A 16,597-nucleotide genomic window follows, 5' to 3' on the forward strand; every position below is an offset into this window, starting at 1 on the left:
TTGTTTTCGGGCACGGAATTTGCCTTGACCGCTATGCAGTCAGTATCGTGGGGCTCGGAGAGAACTTTCCTGATTGGAGTCGTAATAGCGATTCCGAGAACGTTCGAGAAAGTGTCGATGGTTTCGGCTCGAGATTGCCGTGACCGATACGCAGTCGTTGGGCTAGGGCTCGGAGAGAGCTTGCAATTGGGATTTCGAGATCGTTCGAGAAAGCGCCGATGGTTTCGTGACGGGCAAGAGGCTTCGGACGTTGATGCGCCGGCCGCGACGTGCACATAGGCGAGGGACGAAGCACCCGAAACCGGTGCGATCATACCAGCACTAAAGCACCGGATGCCATAAGAACTCCGAAGTTAAGCGTGCTTGGGCGAGAGTAGTACTAGGATGGGTGACCACCCGGGAAGACCTCGTGTTGCACTCCTTTTTGCGTCCCGCGATACGAAACATCTCCCGTAGTTCTCCGAAACGATAGTTTTCGGGCACGGAATTTGCCGTGACCGCTATGCAGTCAGTATCGTGGGGCTCGGAAAGAGCTTACCTGATTGGGGTCGCAATAGCGATTCCGAGATCGTTCGAGAAAGTGTCAATGGTTTCGGCGCGAGCTTGCCGTGACCGATACGCAGTCGTTGGGCTAGGGCTCGGAGAGAGTGCAATAGGGATTTCGTAATCTTTCGAGAAAGCGCCGACGGTTTCATGACGGGCAAGAGGCTCCGGACGTTGATGCGCCGGCCGCGACGTGCACATAGGGGAGGGACGAAGCACCCGAAACCGGTGCGATCATACCAGCACTAAAGCACCGGATCCCATAAGAACTCCGAAGTTAAGCGTGCTTGGGCGAGAGTAGTACTAGGATGGGTGACCCCCCGGGATGTCCTCGTGTTGCACTCTTTTATGCGTCCCGAGATACGAAACATCTCCCGTAGAGCTCCGAGACGATTGTTTTCGGGCACGGAATTTGCCGTGACCGCTACGCAGTCAGTATCGTGGGGCTCAGAAAGAGCTTTCCGGATTGGGGTCGCAATAGCGATTCAGATATCGTTCGAGAAAGTGTCGATGGTTTCGGCACGAGCTTGCCGTGACCGATACGCAGTGGTTGGGCTAGGGCTCGGAGAGAGCTTGCAATAGGGATTTCGTAATCTTTCGAGAAAGCGCCGACGGTTTCATGACGGGCAAGAGGCTCCGGACGTTGATGCGCCGGCCGCGACGTGCACATAGGCGAGGGACGAAGCACCCGAAACCGGTGCTATCATACCAGCACTAAAGCACCGGATCCGTTAAGAACTCCGAAGTTAAGCGTGCTTGGGCGAGAGTAGTACTAGGATGGGTGACCCCCCGGGAAGACCTCGTGTTGCACTCCTTTTTGCGTCACGAGATACGAAACATCTCCCGTAGAGCTCCGAGACGATAGTTTTCGGGCACGGAATTTGCAGGGACCGCTATGCAGTCAGAATCGTGGGGCTCGGAAAGAGCTTTCCGGATTGGGGTCGCAAAAGCGATTCCGAGATCGTTCGAGAAAGTGTCGATGGTTTCGGCGCGAGCTTGCTTTGACCGATACGCAGTCGTTGAGCCACGGCTCGGAGAGAGCTTGCAATAGGGATTTCGTAATCTTTCGAGAAAGCGCCGACGGTTTGATGACGGGCAAGAGGCTCCGGACGTTGATGCGCCGGCCGCGACGTGCACATAGGCGAGGGACGAAGCACCCGAAACCGGTGCGATCATACCAGCACTAAAGCACCGGATCCCATCAGAACTCCGAATTTAAGCGTGCTTGGGCGAGAGTAGTACTAGGATGGTTGACCCCCCGGGATGTCCTCGTGTTGCACTCCTTTTTGCGTCCCGAGATACGAAACATCTCCCGTAGAGCTCCGAGACGAGAGTTTTATGGCACGGAATTTGCCGTGACCGCTATGCAGTCAGTATCGTGGGGTTCGGAAAGAGCTTTCCGGATTGGGGTTGCAATAGCGATTCCGAGATCGTTCGAGAAAGTGTCGATGGTTTCGGCGCGAGATTGCCGTGACCGATACGCAGTCGTTGGGCTAGGGCTCGGAGAGAGCTTGCAATAGGGATTTCGAGGTCGTTCGAGAAAGCGCCGACGGTTTCGTGACGGGCAAGAGGCTTCGGACGTTGATGCGCCGGCCGCGACGTGCACATAGGCGAGGGACGAAGCACCCGAAACCGGTGCGATCATACTAGCACTAAAGCACCGGATCCCATAAGAACTCCGAAGTTAAGCGTGCTTTGGCGAGAGTAGTACTAGGATGGGTGACCCCCCGGGAAGACCTCGTGTTGCACTCCTTTTTGCGTCCCGAGATACGAAACATCTCCCGTAGTTCTCCGAAACGATAGTTTTCGGGCACGGAATTTTCCGTGACCGCTATGCAGTCAGTATCGTGGGGCTCGGAAAGAGCTTTCCTGATTGGGGTCGCAATAGCGATTCCGAGATAGTTCGAGAAAGTGTCGATGGTTTCGGCGCGAGCTTGCTGTGACCGATACGCAGTCGTTGGGCTAGGGCTCGGAGAGAGCTTGCAATAGGGATTTCGTAATCTTTCGAGAAAGCGTCGATGGTTTCATGACGGGCAAGAGGCTCCGGACGTTGATGCGCTGGCCGCGACGTGCACATAGGGGAGGGACGAAGCACCCGAAACCGGTGCGATCATACCAGCACTAAAGCACCGGATCCCATCAGAACTCCGAAGTTAAGCGTGCTTGGGCGAGAGTAGTACTAGGATGGGTGACCCCCCGGGATGTCCTCGTGTTGCACTCCTTTATGCGTCCCGAGATACGAAACATCTCCCGTAGAGCTCCGAGACGATTGTTTTCGGGCACGGAATTTGCCGTGACCGCTACGCTGTCAGTATCGTGGGGCTCAGAAAGAGCTTTCCGGATTGGGGTCGTAATAGCGATTCAGATATCGTTCGAGAAAGTGTCGATGGTTTCGGCGCGAGCTTGCCGTGACCGATACGCAGTGGTTGGGCTAGGGCTCGGAGAGAGCTTGCAATAGGGATTTCGTAATCTTTCGAGAAAGCGCCGACGGTTTCATGACGGGCAAGAGGCTCCGGACGTTGATGCGCCGGCCGCGACGTGCACATAGGCGAGGGACGAAGCACCCGAAACCGGTGCTATCATACCAGCACTAAAGCACCGGATCCGATAAGAACTCCGAAGTTAAGCGTGCTTGGGCGAGAGTAGTACTAGGATGGGTGACCCCCCGGGAAGACCTCGTGTTGCACTCCTTTTTGCGTCCCGAGATACGAAACATCTCCCGTAGAGCTCCGAGACGATAGTTTTCGGGCACGGAATTTGCCGGGACCGCTATGCAGTCAGAATCGTGGGGCTCGGAAAGAGCTTTCCGGATTGGGGTCGCAATAGCGATTCCGAGATCGTTCGAGAAAGTGTCGATAGTTTCGGCGCGAGCTTGCTTTGACCGATACGCAGTCGTTGGGCCACGGCTCGGAGAGAGCTTGCAATAGGGATTTCGTAATCTTTCGAGAAAGCGCCGACGGTTTGATGACGGGCAAGAGGCTCCGGACGTTGATGCGCCGGCCGCAACGTGCACATAGGCGAGGGACGAAGCACCCGAAACCGGTGCGATCATACCAGCACTAAAGCACCGGATCCCATCAGAACTCCGAATTTAAGCGTGCTTGGGCGAGAGTAGTACTAGGATGGTTGACCCCCCGGGATGTCCTCGTGTTGCACTCCTTTTTGCGTCCCGAGATACGAAACATCTCCCGTAGAGCTCCGAGACGATAGTTTTAGGGCACGGAATTTGCCGTGACCGCTATGCAGTCAGTATCGTGGGGTTCGGAAAGAGCTTTCCGGATTGGGGTCGCAATAGCGATTCCGAGATCGTTCGAGAAAGTGTCGATGGTTTCGGCGCGAGCTTGCCTTGACCGATACGCAGTCGTTGGGCTACGGCTCGGAGAGAGCTTGCAATAGGGATTTCGTAATCTTTCGAGAAAGCGCCGACGGTTTAATGACGGGCAAGAGGCTCCGGGCGTTGATGCGCCGCCCGCGACGTGCACATAGGCGAGGGACGAAGCACCCGAAACCGGTGCGATCATACCAGCACTAAAGCACCGGATCCCATCAGAACTCCGAAGTTAAGCGTGCTTGGGCGAGAGTAGTACTAGGATGGTTGACCCCCCGGGATGTCCTCGTGTTGCACTCCTTTTTGCGTCCCGAGATACGAAACATCTCCCGTAGAGCTCCGATACGATTGTTTTCGGGCACGGAATTTGCCTTTACCGCTATGCAGTCAGTATCGTGGGGCTCGGAGAGAGCTTTCTGGATTGGAGTCGCAATAGCGATTCCGAGATCGTTCGAGAAAGTGTCGATTGTTTCGGCGCGAGATTGCCGTGACTGATACGCAGTCGTTGGGCTAGGGCTCGGAGAGAGCTTGCAATAGGGATTTCGAGATCGTTCGAGAAAGCGCCGACGGTTTCGTGACGGGCAAGAGGCTTCGGACGTTGATGCACCGGCCGCGACGTGCAAATAGGCGAGCGACGAAGCACCCGAAACCGGTGCGATCATACCAGCACTAAAGCACCGGATCCCATAAGAACTTCGAAGTTAAGCGTGCTTGGGCGAGAGTAGTACTAGGATGGGTGACCCCCCGGGAAGACCTCGTGTTGCACTCCTTTTTGCGTCCCGAGATACGAAACATCTCCCGTAGAGCTCCGAGACGATAGTTTTCGGGCACGAAATTTGCCGTGACCGCTATGCAGTCAGTATCGTGGGGCTCGGAAAGAGCTTTCCGGATTGGGGTCGCAATTGCGATTCCGAGATCGTTCGAGAAAGTGTCGATAGTTTCGGCGCGAGCTTGCCGTGACCGATACGCAGTGGTTGGGCTAGGGCTCGGAGAGAGCTTGGAATAGGGATTTCGTAATCTTTCGAGAAAGCGCCAACGGTTTCATGACGGGCAAGAGGCTCCGGACGTTGATGCGCCGGCCGCGACGTGCACATAGGCGAGGGACGATGCACCCGAAACCGGTGCTATCATACCAGCACTAAAGCACCGGATCCCATCAGAACTCCGAAGTTAAGCGTGTTTGGGCGAGAGTAGTACTAGGATCGGTGATCCCCCGGGAAGACCTCGTGTTGCATTCCTTTTTGGGTCCCGAGATACGAAACATCTCCCGTAGAGCTCCGAGACGATAGTTTTCGGGCACGGAATTTGCCGGGACCGCTATGCAGTCAGAATCGTGGGGCTCGGAAAGAGCTTTCCGGATTGGGGTCGCAAAAGCGATTCCGAGATCGTTCGAGAAAGTGTCGATGGTTACGGCGCGAGCTTGCCGTGACCGATACGCAGTCATTGGGCTACGGCTCGGAGAGAGCATGCAATAGGGATTTCGTAATCTTTCGAGAAAGCGCCGACGGTTTCATGACGGGCAAGAGGCTCCGGACGTTGATGCGCCGGCCGCGACGTGCACATAGGCGAGGGACGAAGCACCCGAAACCGGTGCGATCATACTAGCACTAAAGCACCGGATCCCATCAGAACTCCGAAGTTAAGCGTGCTTGGGCGAGAGTAGTACTAGGTTGGGTGACCGCCCGGGATGTCCTCGAGTTGCACTCCTTTTTGCGTCCCGAGATACGAAACATATCCCGTAGAGCTCCGAGACAATTGTTTTCGGGCACGGAATTTGCTGTGACCGCTACGCAGTCAGTATCGTGGGGCTCAGAAAGAGCTTTCCGGATTTGGGTCGCAATAGCGATTCCGAGATCGTTCAAGAAAGTGTCGATGGTTTCGGCGCGAGATTGCCGTGACCGATACGCAGTCGTTGGGCTAGGGCTCGGAGAGAGCTTGCAATTGGGATTTCGTGATCGTTCGAGAAAGCGCCGACGGTTTCGTGACGGGCAAGAGGCTTCGGTCGTTGATGCGCCGGCCGTGACGTGCACATAGGCGAGGGACGAAGCACCCGTAACCGGTGCGATCATACCAGCACTAAAGCACCGGATCCCTTAAGAACTCCGAAGTTAAGCGTGCTTTGGCGAGAGTAGTACTAGGATGGGTGACTACCCGGGAAGTCCTCATGTTGCACTCCTTTTTGCGTCCCGAGATACGAAACATCTCCCGTTGAGCTCCGAGACGATTGTTTTCGGGCACGGAATTTGCCGTGACCGCTACGCAGTCGTTGGGCAAGGGCTCGGAGAGAGCTTGCAATAGGGATTTCGTGATCGTTTGAGAAAGCGCCGAAGGTTTCGTGACGGGCAAGAGGCTCCGGACGTTGATGCGCCGGCCGCGACGTGCACATAGACGAGGGACGAAGCTCCCGAAACCGGTGCGATCATACCAGCACTAAAGCTCCGGATCCCATCAGAACTCCGAAGTTAAGCGTGCTTGGGCGAGAGTAGTACTAGGATGGGTGACCCCCCGGGAAGACATCGTGTTGCACTCCTTTTTGCGTCCCGAGATACGAAACACTCCCGTAGAGCTCCGAGACGATTGTTTTCGGTCACGGAATTTGCCGTGACAGCTATGCAGTCAGTATCGTGGGGCTCGGAAAGAGCTTTCCGGATTGGGGTCGGAATAGCGATTCCGAGATCGTTCGAGAAAGTGTCGATGGTTTCGGCGCGAGATTGCCGTGACCGATACGCAGTCGTTGGGCTAGGGCTCGGAGAGAGCTTGCAATAGGGATTTCGAGATCGTTCGAGAAAGGGCCGACGGTTTCATGACGGGCAAGAGGCTCCGGACGTTGATGCGCCGGCCGCGACGTGCACATAGGCGAGGGACGAAGCACCCGAAACCGGTGCTATCATACCAGCACTAAAGCACCGGATCCCATCAGAACTCCGAAGTTCAGCGTGCTTGGGCGAGAGTAGTACTAGGATCGGTGACCCCCCGGGAAGACCTCGTGTTGCATTCCTTTTTGTTAGGATCGGAGCGGCACTAAGAGGGGGGGGTGAATTAGTGCAGCGGATTAAAACTTCGATTTTAACAAAATCTTTCGTACGTTAAGAACGAAACTTGAGAAATTTAACTTGAAGGCGTATTCTTAAAGTTGCGCAGCAAGAGTAATAAGGAACTAAAGCAGTAAGAAGATTTGCAGTAATGTAAATGACAATAATAAAAAGCAAACCAGAGATTACGCCGATTTTTAGAGTGGTTCGGTCAAATGACCTACTCCACTTGCGAGGCCCCTCTTCGATGAGGCTCCCACCTTCCACTAGCAAGTCTCTTGAAATGGAAGGGTAAACACCCCTCTTACAACCTTTTACAAGCAGCTCAACCTCTTACAAATTTTCAATAAGAAAGAAGGAGGAGAACTCTCTAGCAAATTGAAAACAAGACTTGCTAAGACTTTCTAAGACTTTTCTCTCAATCAAAAAATGCTTCTCAAAAGTTGTTAACCTCAGCTGAGATTTGAGGGGTATTTATAGGCCTCAAGAGGATTCAAATTTTGGGCTCCAAAATTTGAATTCTCTTAGGGTTCCCGGTGCTGGCGGTTCCACCGCCTAGCCAGGCGGTGCCACCGCCCAGCGCTCGGGTGCTGGACGGTGCAACCGCCCAGCCAAGGAGGTGTCACCGCCCAGTTAGGCGGTGCCACCGCCTACAGTGTTTTCAGCCCGACTACAGTGTTTTCAGCCACTAGTTGGGCTTCAATCTTGGCTCTCTAGTTCGCTGGTTTAGCCTAAACCAACTCTGACTTTGGGCCCAGTTGGCCCCTAACCAGGATATAGGATTATCTCTTAATCCTAATCCTAATTACAAGTGGACTACATAACCAAAACACATCCTAAGCAAATTTTCAACCGCGATCGTCGAGTCTTCTTCTGGCGAGCTTTCCGACGAACTTTCTGCCGACGGGCTTCTAGCAAGCTCCCGAACTTGTGATGACTTTAATGAGTAGCCGAGCCTTCTCGGTGATCTCCGTGAACCTCCAACGATCTCTTCGGCGAACTTCCGAAAATTCCGACAGGTTCCCGATTTCTTCTCGGTTGGTTCTGGCAGCATCTCCGACGATTCTTCGGACTCTTAAACGTCCATCGAACTTGACTCCGGTATTCTCGCTTTATGTTTTCTGGTTATCGTAGTTAATCCTGCACACTTAACTCAATAATATGGATTAGATCAAATAACCCATCAATTGATTTTATCATCAAAATCCGAGATTCAACAATCTCCCCCTTTTTGATGATGACAATCAATTGATGACGGAGTTAAACGTAACTCCCCCTATCTATATGCCATATTATGAGAAGATAAAACACTTGAATTTCATCATTGAATTCAAGTATAAACCTATAAGCTCTAACCGTAGAACTTATCGTTATTCTCATTAAGCATAATGTAAATGCGAAACTTTGATGAAAATCTTTTTCAAGTCGAAAGATAAGAGACAAATTTTACTATGACAAGAGATAAAGATTTTCAACTTGAATTGCATGATTATACATTTTAGACATGCATTCAATATGATCAATCAATCTTACAATATTTTCAAGGATTTTGCAAGGCATATAAGATAATCATCGATCGATCACTTTTCTCAAGGATTTTGCAATTCATATTTTGTCATGCTATTAAGAATGATATAAGTCATCACTTTTCTCCCCGTTTGTCATCAACAAAAAGGAAAATGAGACTTGAAGCACATATTTTGTCATACAACGATTTTATCATTGAAAATTAAGTATGCAAAAATATTTACGCAGAGTTCATTTTAGAGGAAAATTCAGCATGCATTCATATTATCTAATCTCTTCTTCCTATGAATAACAGAAATTGTAGATGTATAAGAGAGAGATTGGGATAAAAAAAATTCAAGTAGTAATTTCACGAAGTCAAGATCATAATTCGAATACAAACTCATTCAAATCGTCAAATTCATGAAAATCTCAACATTACTTTTTAATCATCACATAAAGCATTTAAAGAACTTTTGAAACATAGGAGAATGATTAATTTAAGCATACAATGTTTCAATCAAATTCAAGTCATGAATGCCAATACTTTCATATTTGTAAGTATCAATTCATGAATGCCAAAAGATATTATTTGTGATTCCAATTTTGCAAGATCAAGATTATGATTTAGATAAAACTTATTTAAATCAAATCGCTAACTTGAAATTCATTATCAAGTCATCAAAGTCGATTTCGAGATTTCACAACATGTCATATGGAATGAGAGATGGAAAGAAGATGAAAAACTTTACGGAAAATCCAATCAAACAAGTTTATTGTTTAGGGACAATTTAACATACCTAATTCCCTTCTAATGAATTCAAATTGGTCTTCATTCAAGGCTTTTGTGAATATATCCGCTAATTGATGCTTTGTGTCAATGAATTCTAGAACAATATTATTGTTAAGGACATGATCGCGTATGAAATGATGCCTAACGTCGATGTGCTTAGTTCTAGAATGCTGAATTGGATTTTTAGTAAGACATATGGCACTAGTATTATCACATTTTATGGGAATATTTTTAAAGTGAATTCCATAGTCTTCTAATGTATTTTTCATCCAAATGACTTGTGCACAACATGCACTTGCAGCTATGTATTCGGCTTCTGCCGTAGATAGTGCAACTGAATTTTGTTTCTTGGAAGTCCAAGAAACAAGTGCATGTCCTAAAAATTGGCATGTTCCGGATGTACTTTTTCTATCTATTCTGCATCCGCCAAAATCGGCATCCGCATAGGCTATTAAATCAAATTTTTCAGATTTTGGATACCACAATCCTAAATTTGAAGTCCCTTTAAGATACCTAAATATTCTTTTAACACTCTTAAGATGAGATAATTTAGGATTAGATTGAAACCTAGCGCAAAGTCCTACACTAAACATAATATCCGGTCTAGTCGCAGTGAGGTAGAGTAGACTACCTATCATTCCCCTATATGTTTTTTGATCGAAACTTTCACCATTTTCATCCATATCTAACTTAGTCGCAGTACTCATAGGGGTGTTTATTGCTTTTGAATTATCCATGTTAAATCGTTTTAACAATTCTAATATATATTTGGATTGGTTAAGAAATATACCATCACTAAGTTGTTTGATTTGTAATCCCAAAAAGAAAGTTAATTCACCCATTAAACTCATTTCAAATTCAAGACTCATACATTTGGCAAATGATTCACATAGTGATTCATCCGAAGAGCCAAACACAATATCGTCAACATAAATTTGCACAATAAGAAAATTATTTTCAAAATGTTTAATAAACAATGTAGTATCAACCTTGCCTTTGGTAAAATTATTTAAAATAAGAAAGGAACTAAGCCTTTCATACCAAGCTCTAGGAGCTTGTTTTAAGCCATAGAGAGCTTTAGTCAATTTGAATACATGATTAGGAAGAAGAGAATTTTCAAATCCGGGAGGTTGTTCGACAAATACTTCTTCGGAAATAAAACCATTCAAGAAAGCACTTTTAACATCCATTTGAAATAGTTTAAAATTATTACTACTAGCATAGGCAAGGAGCATCCTTATGGCTTCTAATCGAGCCACGGGAGCGAAGGTTTCTTCGTAATCGATACCTTCTTCTTGGTTGAAACCTTTGGCCACTAATCTAGCCTTGTTTCTAACCACAATACCATTTTCGTCTTGCTTGTTTCTAAAGACCCACTTAGTACCTATGACTAAGTGGTCACTTGGTCTAGGAACAAGCTTCCATACCTCATTCCTCTCAAATTGGTTCAATTCTTCTTGCATTGCAATGATCCAAAAATCATCTTTTAAGGCTTCGTCAATGCATTTAGGTTCAATTTGAGAAAGGAAGGCGGCGTTAGCACAAAAATTTTTGAAAGAAGAACGAGTTTGAACCCCTTTTGATGTATCTCCTATAATTTGCTCTTTTGGATGAGCATCTACATACTTCCATTCTTTTGGTAAAGAAATTTCGGAAGAAGATGCATTCAAATGGCTATTTTGAGGAGAGGGTTCATTTAAATTCAAATTATCAAAACCAAGATCATCATCAAAATCATTTTTCTTTAAATCGGAAATTTCATTAAAAACTACATGAATAGACTCTTCAATTACTAAAGTTCTTTTATTAAAAACCCGAAAAGCTTTAGAAACGGAAGAGTAACCAAGAAAGATGCCTTCATCGGATTTAGCATCAAATTTTCCTAAAGCATCCCTTTCATTTAAAATAAAGCATTTACAACCAAAAACTTTAAAATAGGAGATGTTTGGTTTTTTGTTATTCCATAATTCATAGGGAGTTTTGGATAAGGATGGTCTTATTAGGACTCTATTCATGATGTAGCAAGCCGTATTTACGGCTTCGGCCCAAAAGTACTTAGGTAAACTTTGTTCATTCAACATAGTTCTTGCCATTTCTTGTAGGTTTCTATTTTTCCTTTCAACTACTCCATTTTGTTGAGGATTTCTTGGAGTTGAGAAGTTGTGATTGTACCCATTACTTTCGCAAAAATTTTGAAAGTCACGGTTTTGGAATTCACCACCGTGATCACTCCGAATTGATGAAATCATGAAGCCTTTTTCGTTTTGAGTGAGTTTACAAAATTTAGAGAAACACTTGAAGCAATCACTTTTGTGAGCTAAGAAATAGGTCCAAGTGTATCTAGAGTAGTCATCCACAATCACAAAAGCATATTTGCTTCCACCTAGACTTGTTGTATCAATTGGTCCAAATAAGTCCAAATGGATCAATTGTAATGGTCTAGTAGTGCTAATTTGATTTTTTGGTTTGAAGCTTGTTTTTATTTGTTTGCCTAGTTGACATGCATCGCATACTTTGTCCTTAATAAACTTTAAATTTGGAATTCCTCGTACTAATTCTTGAGATGAGATCTTAGATATTGTTTTCATGCTTGCATGGCCTAATCTCCTATGCCAAAGCCAAGCATCATCATTTACGACGGAGAAGCACATTTCATTACTTAGTTCATCAAGATTGATGGTATAGACATTATTTTGTTTTAAAGCAATCATAGTCATGTTATGATTTGGTTTTTCAATAATGCACATATTTGATTCAAACCTAACGATATAACCTTTATCGCATAGTTGAGTTATACTTAAGAGATTGTGTTTCAATCCATCAACTAGTAAAACATCATCAATGGAAAAACTAAATTTGTTACCAATAGTTCCCTTGCCAATGATTTTGCCTTTGTTGTTGTCTCCGAAGGTGACGTACCCTTCTTCTTTGCTAGTGAGCATAGAGAAATGAGATGGATCTCCAGTCATATGTCTTGAGCATCCACTATCGAGATACCATCTCTTGCTCCTAGCTTGTGGGTTTTTCTACAAAAGAGGATGATTTTTAGGTACCCATTTGATTTTGGGTGCCTCAAAAATTGACCCACTAACTTTGTTATTTATTATCGAATCCTTTATAGTTCCTTTAGGAACCCATATTAATTTTTGTGAACTCATTTTCCTAAAAGGACATTTGTAGGCAATATGTCCGGATTTGCAACAGAAGTTGCATTGCATATAAGAGGAAACATGTAATGTAGGTCCTTTTATGAAAGTGGTAGGATTTTGATGTAATCCTTTTGCAAATCCAATTCCATTTCTATTTGCGATGTGACCCTTGTGTGCAAGGATCATATCTAATCCTTTGCTACCAACCTTAAACTTGTTTAAGGTTTCTTTAAGAAGCAAATTTTCATTTTTTATTGCTTCTAAATGCTCACACTTAGAGCATGGAGGAGTTTGAATATTATCAAACTTATCTTGTAGCAAAGCATGCTCTTTCTTTAAGATACTTAACTTCTTGCTAACAGTTCTACATTCATCAAATAATTCATGAAAAGCGATAGAGAGTTCTTCAAAAGATAAATCTTCATTAAGTAAATCACATACCTCTTCTCCTAAAGCCATTAGCGTGTAATGAGCAACTTGCTCGGTGTTGGACTCCTCTTCTTCGGATGCGCTTGAATCATCCCACGTTGCCTTGAACGCCTTCTTCTTTGATGTCCTCTTTTTGGCTTGAGGACAATCGTTCTTGTAGTGTCCCGGTTTTTTGCATTCATAGCAAATCACTTGGTCCTTCTTTTGTTCAAATTTATTTTTTGTATTATTTTTAAATCTGTTCTTTCTTAAATATTTTTTAAACTTTTGAGTCAAAAGTGCAATGTCATTGTCACTGTCCTCATCACTTGATGTTCCTTTCAAGTGGTCTTCTTGTGATTTGAGTGCCATATCCTTCCTGTTCTTTGGAAGGGGGTTCTCGAGCTCGTCATGAGCTTGACATGTCATTTCGTAGGTCATTAGAGACCCAATGAGTTCTTCAAGAGGGAATGCTTTAAGGTCTTTGGCCTCTTGAATGGCCGTAACTTTTGGATCCCAACTTTTAGGGAGGGATCTTAAGATTTTAGTTACTAGTTCAAAGTTAGTAAAATCTTTACCAAGAGCTTTGAGTCCATTGATGACATCCGTAAACCGGGTGTACATGTCTCCGATGGACTCACTTGGTTTCATACGGAAAAGTTCGTAAGAGTGCACAAGGATGTTGATTTTGGACTCTTTCACTCGGCTAGTGCCTTCATGAGTGACCTCAAGAGTTCTCCAAATATCAAAAGCCGAATCACACATTGAAACACGATTAAATTCGTTTTTGTCTAGTGCACAAAACAAGGCATTCATAGCCTTTGCATTTAAAGCAAAAACCTTCTTCTCCGATTCATTCCATTCGCTCATCGGAAGAGAAGATTTTTGAAATCCATTCTCGACAATAGACCAAAGCTCAAAGTCCATAGAAATGAGGAAGATTCTCATGCGAGTCTTCCAATATGTGTAATCCGACCCATTAAACAAAGGTGGTCGTGCAATAGAATGGCCCTCTTGCATGCCGGAGTAAGCCATCTCTCTTGGGTATTAAACCAAATATGAGAGATAACCTTGCTCTGATACCACTTGTTAGGATCGGAGCGGCACTAAGAGGGGGGGGTGAATTAGTGCAGCGGATTAAAACTTCGATTTTAACAAAATCTTTCGTACGTTAAGAACGAAACTTGAGAAATTTAACTTGAAGGCGTATTCTTAAAATTGCGCAGCAAGAGTAATAAGGAACTAAAGCAGTAAGAAGATTTGCAGTAATGTAAATGACAATAATAAAAAGCAAACCAGAGATTACGCCGATTTTTAGAGTGGTTCGGTCAAATGACCTACTCCACTTGCGAGGCCCCTCTTCGATGAGGCTCCCACCTTCCACTAGCAAGTCTCTTGAAATGGAAGGGTAAACACCCCTCTTACAACCTTTTACAAGCAGCTCAACCTCTTACAAATTTTCAATAAGAAAGAAGGAGGAGAACTCTCTAGCAAATTGAAAACAAGACTTGCTAAGACTTTCTAAGACTTTTCTCTCAATCAAAAAATGCTTCTCAAAAGTTGTTAACCTCAGCTGAGATTTGAGGGGTATTTATAGGCCTCAAGAGGATTCAAATTTTGGGCTCCAAAATTTGAATTCTCTTAGGGTTCCCGGTGCTGGCGGTTCCACCGCCTAGCCAGGCGGTGCCACCGCCCAGCGCTCGGGTGCTGGACGGTGCAACCGCCCAGCCAAGGAGGTGTCACCGCCCAGCACTCGGGTGCTGGGCGGTGCCACCGCCCAGTTAGGCGGTGCCACCGCCTACAGTGTTTTCAGCCCGACTACAGTGTTTTCAGCCACTAGTTGGGCTTCAATCTTGGCTCTCTAGTTCGCTGGTTTAGCCTAAACCAACTCTGACTTTGGGCCCAGTTGGCCCCTAACCAGGATATAGGATTATCTCTTAATCCTAATCCTAATTACAAGTGGACTACATAACCAAAACACATCCTAAGCAAATTTTCAACCGCGAACGTCGAGTCTTGTTCTGGCGAGCTTTCCGACGAACTTTCTGCCGACGGGCTTCTAGCAAGCTCCCGAACTTGTGATGACTTTAATGAGTAGCCGAGACTTCTCGGTGATCTCCGTGAACCTCCAACGATCTCTTCGGCGAACTTCCGAAAATTCCGACAGGTTCCCGATTTCTTCTCGGTTGGTTCTGGCAGCATCTCCGACGATTCTTCGGACTCTTAAACGTCCATCGAACTTGACTCCGGTATTCTCGCTTTGTGTTTTCTGGTTATCGTAGTTTATCCTGCACACTTAACTCAATAATATGGATTAGATCAAATAACCCATCAATTGATTTTATCATCAAAATCCGAGATTCAACACTTTTTGCGTCCCGAGATACGAAACATCTCCCGTAGAGCTCCGAGACGATAGTTATCGGGCACGGAATTTGCCGTGACCGCTATGCAGTCAGTATCGTGGGGCTCGGAAAGAGCTTTCCGGATTGGGGTCGCAATAGCGATTCCGAGATCGTTCGAGAAAGTGTCGATGGTTTCGGCGCGAGCTTGCCGTGACCGATACGCAGTCATTGGGCTACGGCTCGGAGAGAGCATGCAATAGGGATTTCGTAATCTTTCGAGAAAGCGCCGACGGTTTCATGACGGGCAAGAGGCTCCGGACGTTGATGCGCCGGCCACGACGTGCACATAGGCGAGGGACGAAGCACCCGAAACCGTTGCGATCATACTAGCACTAAAGCACCGGATCCCATCAGAACTCCGAAGTTAAGCGTGCTTGGGCGAGAGTAGTACTAGGTTGGGTGACCGCCCGGGATGTCCTCGAGTTGCACTCCTTTTTGCGTCCCGAGATACGAAACATCTCCCGTAGAGCTCCGAGACAATTGTTTTCGGGCACGAAATTTGCCGTGACCGCTACGCAGTCAGTATCGTGGGGCTCAGAAAGAGCTTTCCGGATTTGGGTCGCAATAGCGATTCCGAGATCGTTCGAGAAAGTGTCGATGGTTTCGGCGCGAGATTGCCGTGACCGATACGCAGTCGTTGGGCTAGGGCTCGGAGAGAGCTTGCAATTGGGATTTCGTGATCGTTCGAGAAAGCGCCGACGGTTTCGTGACGGGCAAGAGGCTTCGGTCGTTGATGCGCCGGCCGTGACGTGCACATAGGCGAGGGACGAAGCACCCGTAACCGGTGCGATCATACCAGCACTAAAGCACCGGATCCCTTAAGAACTCCGAAGTTAAGCGTGCTTTGGCGAGAGTAGTACTAGGATGGGTGACTACCCGGGAAGTCCTCATGTTGCACTCCTTTTTGCGTCCCGAGATACGAAACATCTCCCGTTGAGCTCCGAGACGATTGTTTTCGGGCACGGAATTTGCCGTGACCGCTACCCAGTCGTTGGGCAAGGGCTCGGAGAGAGCTTGCAATAGGGATTTCGTGATCGTTTGAGAAAGCGCCGAAGGTTTCGTGACGGGCAAGAGGCTCCGGACGTTGATGCGCCGGCCGCGACGTGCACATAGACGAGGGACGAAGCACCCGAAACCGGTGCGATCATACCAGCACTAAAGCTCCGGATCCCATCAGAACTCCGAAGTTAAGCGTGCTTGGGCGAGAGTAGTACTAGGATGGGTGACCCCCCGGGAAGACATCGTGTTGCACTCCTTTTTGCGTCCCGAGATACGAAACACTCCCGTAGAGCTCCGAGACGATTGTTTTCGGTCACGGAATTTGCCGTGACAGTTATGCAGTCAGTATCGTGGGGCTCGGAAAGCGCTTTCTGGATTGGGGTAGCAATAGCGATTCCGAGATCGTTCGAGAAAGTGTCGATGGTTTCGGCGCG

General features: G+C 46.8%; 18 non-coding genes across 18 annotated transcripts; all 18 read left to right on the forward strand.

Moving 5' to 3' along the window:
- Positions 1–302: 302 nt before the first annotated feature.
- On the forward strand, positions 303–421 carry LOC135588927 (5S ribosomal RNA). The gene has a single exon (XR_010476534.1). It is a non-coding gene; the product is annotated as a 5S ribosomal RNA (ribosomal RNA).
- A 348-nt stretch (positions 422–769) lies between these two features.
- Positions 770–888, forward strand: LOC135588739 (5S ribosomal RNA). Its single transcript, XR_010476452.1, has one exon. It is a non-coding gene; the product is annotated as a 5S ribosomal RNA (ribosomal RNA).
- Positions 889–1,238: 350 nt separating this feature from the next.
- LOC135590925 (5S ribosomal RNA) lies at positions 1,239–1,357 on the forward strand. The gene has a single exon (XR_010478334.1). It is a non-coding gene; the product is annotated as a 5S ribosomal RNA (ribosomal RNA).
- Positions 1,358–1,707: 350 nt separating this feature from the next.
- LOC135591861 (5S ribosomal RNA) lies at positions 1,708–1,826 on the forward strand. The gene has a single exon (XR_010478634.1). It is a non-coding gene; the product is annotated as a 5S ribosomal RNA (ribosomal RNA).
- Positions 1,827–2,176: 350 nt separating this feature from the next.
- On the forward strand, positions 2,177–2,295 carry LOC135594205 (5S ribosomal RNA). Its single transcript, XR_010480030.1, has one exon. It is a non-coding gene; the product is annotated as a 5S ribosomal RNA (ribosomal RNA).
- Positions 2,296–2,645: 350 nt separating this feature from the next.
- Positions 2,646–2,764, forward strand: LOC135593719 (5S ribosomal RNA). The gene has a single exon (XR_010479787.1). It is a non-coding gene; the product is annotated as a 5S ribosomal RNA (ribosomal RNA).
- Positions 2,765–3,114: 350 nt separating this feature from the next.
- Positions 3,115–3,233, forward strand: LOC135589855 (5S ribosomal RNA). The gene has a single exon (XR_010477267.1). It is a non-coding gene; the product is annotated as a 5S ribosomal RNA (ribosomal RNA).
- A 350-nt stretch (positions 3,234–3,583) lies between these two features.
- On the forward strand, positions 3,584–3,702 carry LOC135591872 (5S ribosomal RNA). Its single transcript, XR_010478645.1, has one exon. It is a non-coding gene; the product is annotated as a 5S ribosomal RNA (ribosomal RNA).
- Positions 3,703–4,052: 350 nt separating this feature from the next.
- LOC135588861 (5S ribosomal RNA) lies at positions 4,053–4,171 on the forward strand. The gene has a single exon (XR_010476505.1). It is a non-coding gene; the product is annotated as a 5S ribosomal RNA (ribosomal RNA).
- Positions 4,172–4,521: 350 nt separating this feature from the next.
- LOC135593668 (5S ribosomal RNA) lies at positions 4,522–4,640 on the forward strand. The gene has a single exon (XR_010479767.1). It is a non-coding gene; the product is annotated as a 5S ribosomal RNA (ribosomal RNA).
- A 350-nt stretch (positions 4,641–4,990) lies between these two features.
- Positions 4,991–5,109, forward strand: LOC135592363 (5S ribosomal RNA). The gene has a single exon (XR_010479011.1). It is a non-coding gene; the product is annotated as a 5S ribosomal RNA (ribosomal RNA).
- Positions 5,110–5,459: 350 nt separating this feature from the next.
- On the forward strand, positions 5,460–5,578 carry LOC135591332 (5S ribosomal RNA). Its single transcript, XR_010478486.1, has one exon. It is a non-coding gene; the product is annotated as a 5S ribosomal RNA (ribosomal RNA).
- Positions 5,579–5,928: 350 nt separating this feature from the next.
- On the forward strand, positions 5,929–6,047 carry LOC135592378 (5S ribosomal RNA). Its single transcript, XR_010479015.1, has one exon. It is a non-coding gene; the product is annotated as a 5S ribosomal RNA (ribosomal RNA).
- A 235-nt stretch (positions 6,048–6,282) lies between these two features.
- On the forward strand, positions 6,283–6,401 carry LOC135588594 (5S ribosomal RNA). Its single transcript, XR_010476346.1, has one exon. It is a non-coding gene; the product is annotated as a 5S ribosomal RNA (ribosomal RNA).
- Positions 6,402–6,750: 349 nt separating this feature from the next.
- On the forward strand, positions 6,751–6,869 carry LOC135592294 (5S ribosomal RNA). The gene has a single exon (XR_010478985.1). It is a non-coding gene; the product is annotated as a 5S ribosomal RNA (ribosomal RNA).
- An 8,608-nt stretch (positions 6,870–15,477) lies between these two features.
- LOC135592239 (5S ribosomal RNA) lies at positions 15,478–15,596 on the forward strand. The gene has a single exon (XR_010478964.1). It is a non-coding gene; the product is annotated as a 5S ribosomal RNA (ribosomal RNA).
- Positions 15,597–15,946: 350 nt separating this feature from the next.
- Positions 15,947–16,065, forward strand: LOC135592383 (5S ribosomal RNA). Its single transcript, XR_010479016.1, has one exon. It is a non-coding gene; the product is annotated as a 5S ribosomal RNA (ribosomal RNA).
- Positions 16,066–16,300: 235 nt separating this feature from the next.
- Positions 16,301–16,419, forward strand: LOC135588601 (5S ribosomal RNA). Its single transcript, XR_010476348.1, has one exon. It is a non-coding gene; the product is annotated as a 5S ribosomal RNA (ribosomal RNA).
- The last annotated feature ends 178 nt before the right edge of the window (positions 16,420–16,597 follow it).

The sequence above is a fragment of the Musa acuminata genome, chromosome BXJ1-1 (assembly GCF_036884655.1).
Source record: "Musa acuminata AAA Group cultivar baxijiao chromosome BXJ1-1, Cavendish_Baxijiao_AAA, whole genome shotgun sequence".
NCBI classification, from domain to species: Eukaryota; Viridiplantae; Streptophyta; class Magnoliopsida; order Zingiberales; family Musaceae; genus Musa; species Musa acuminata.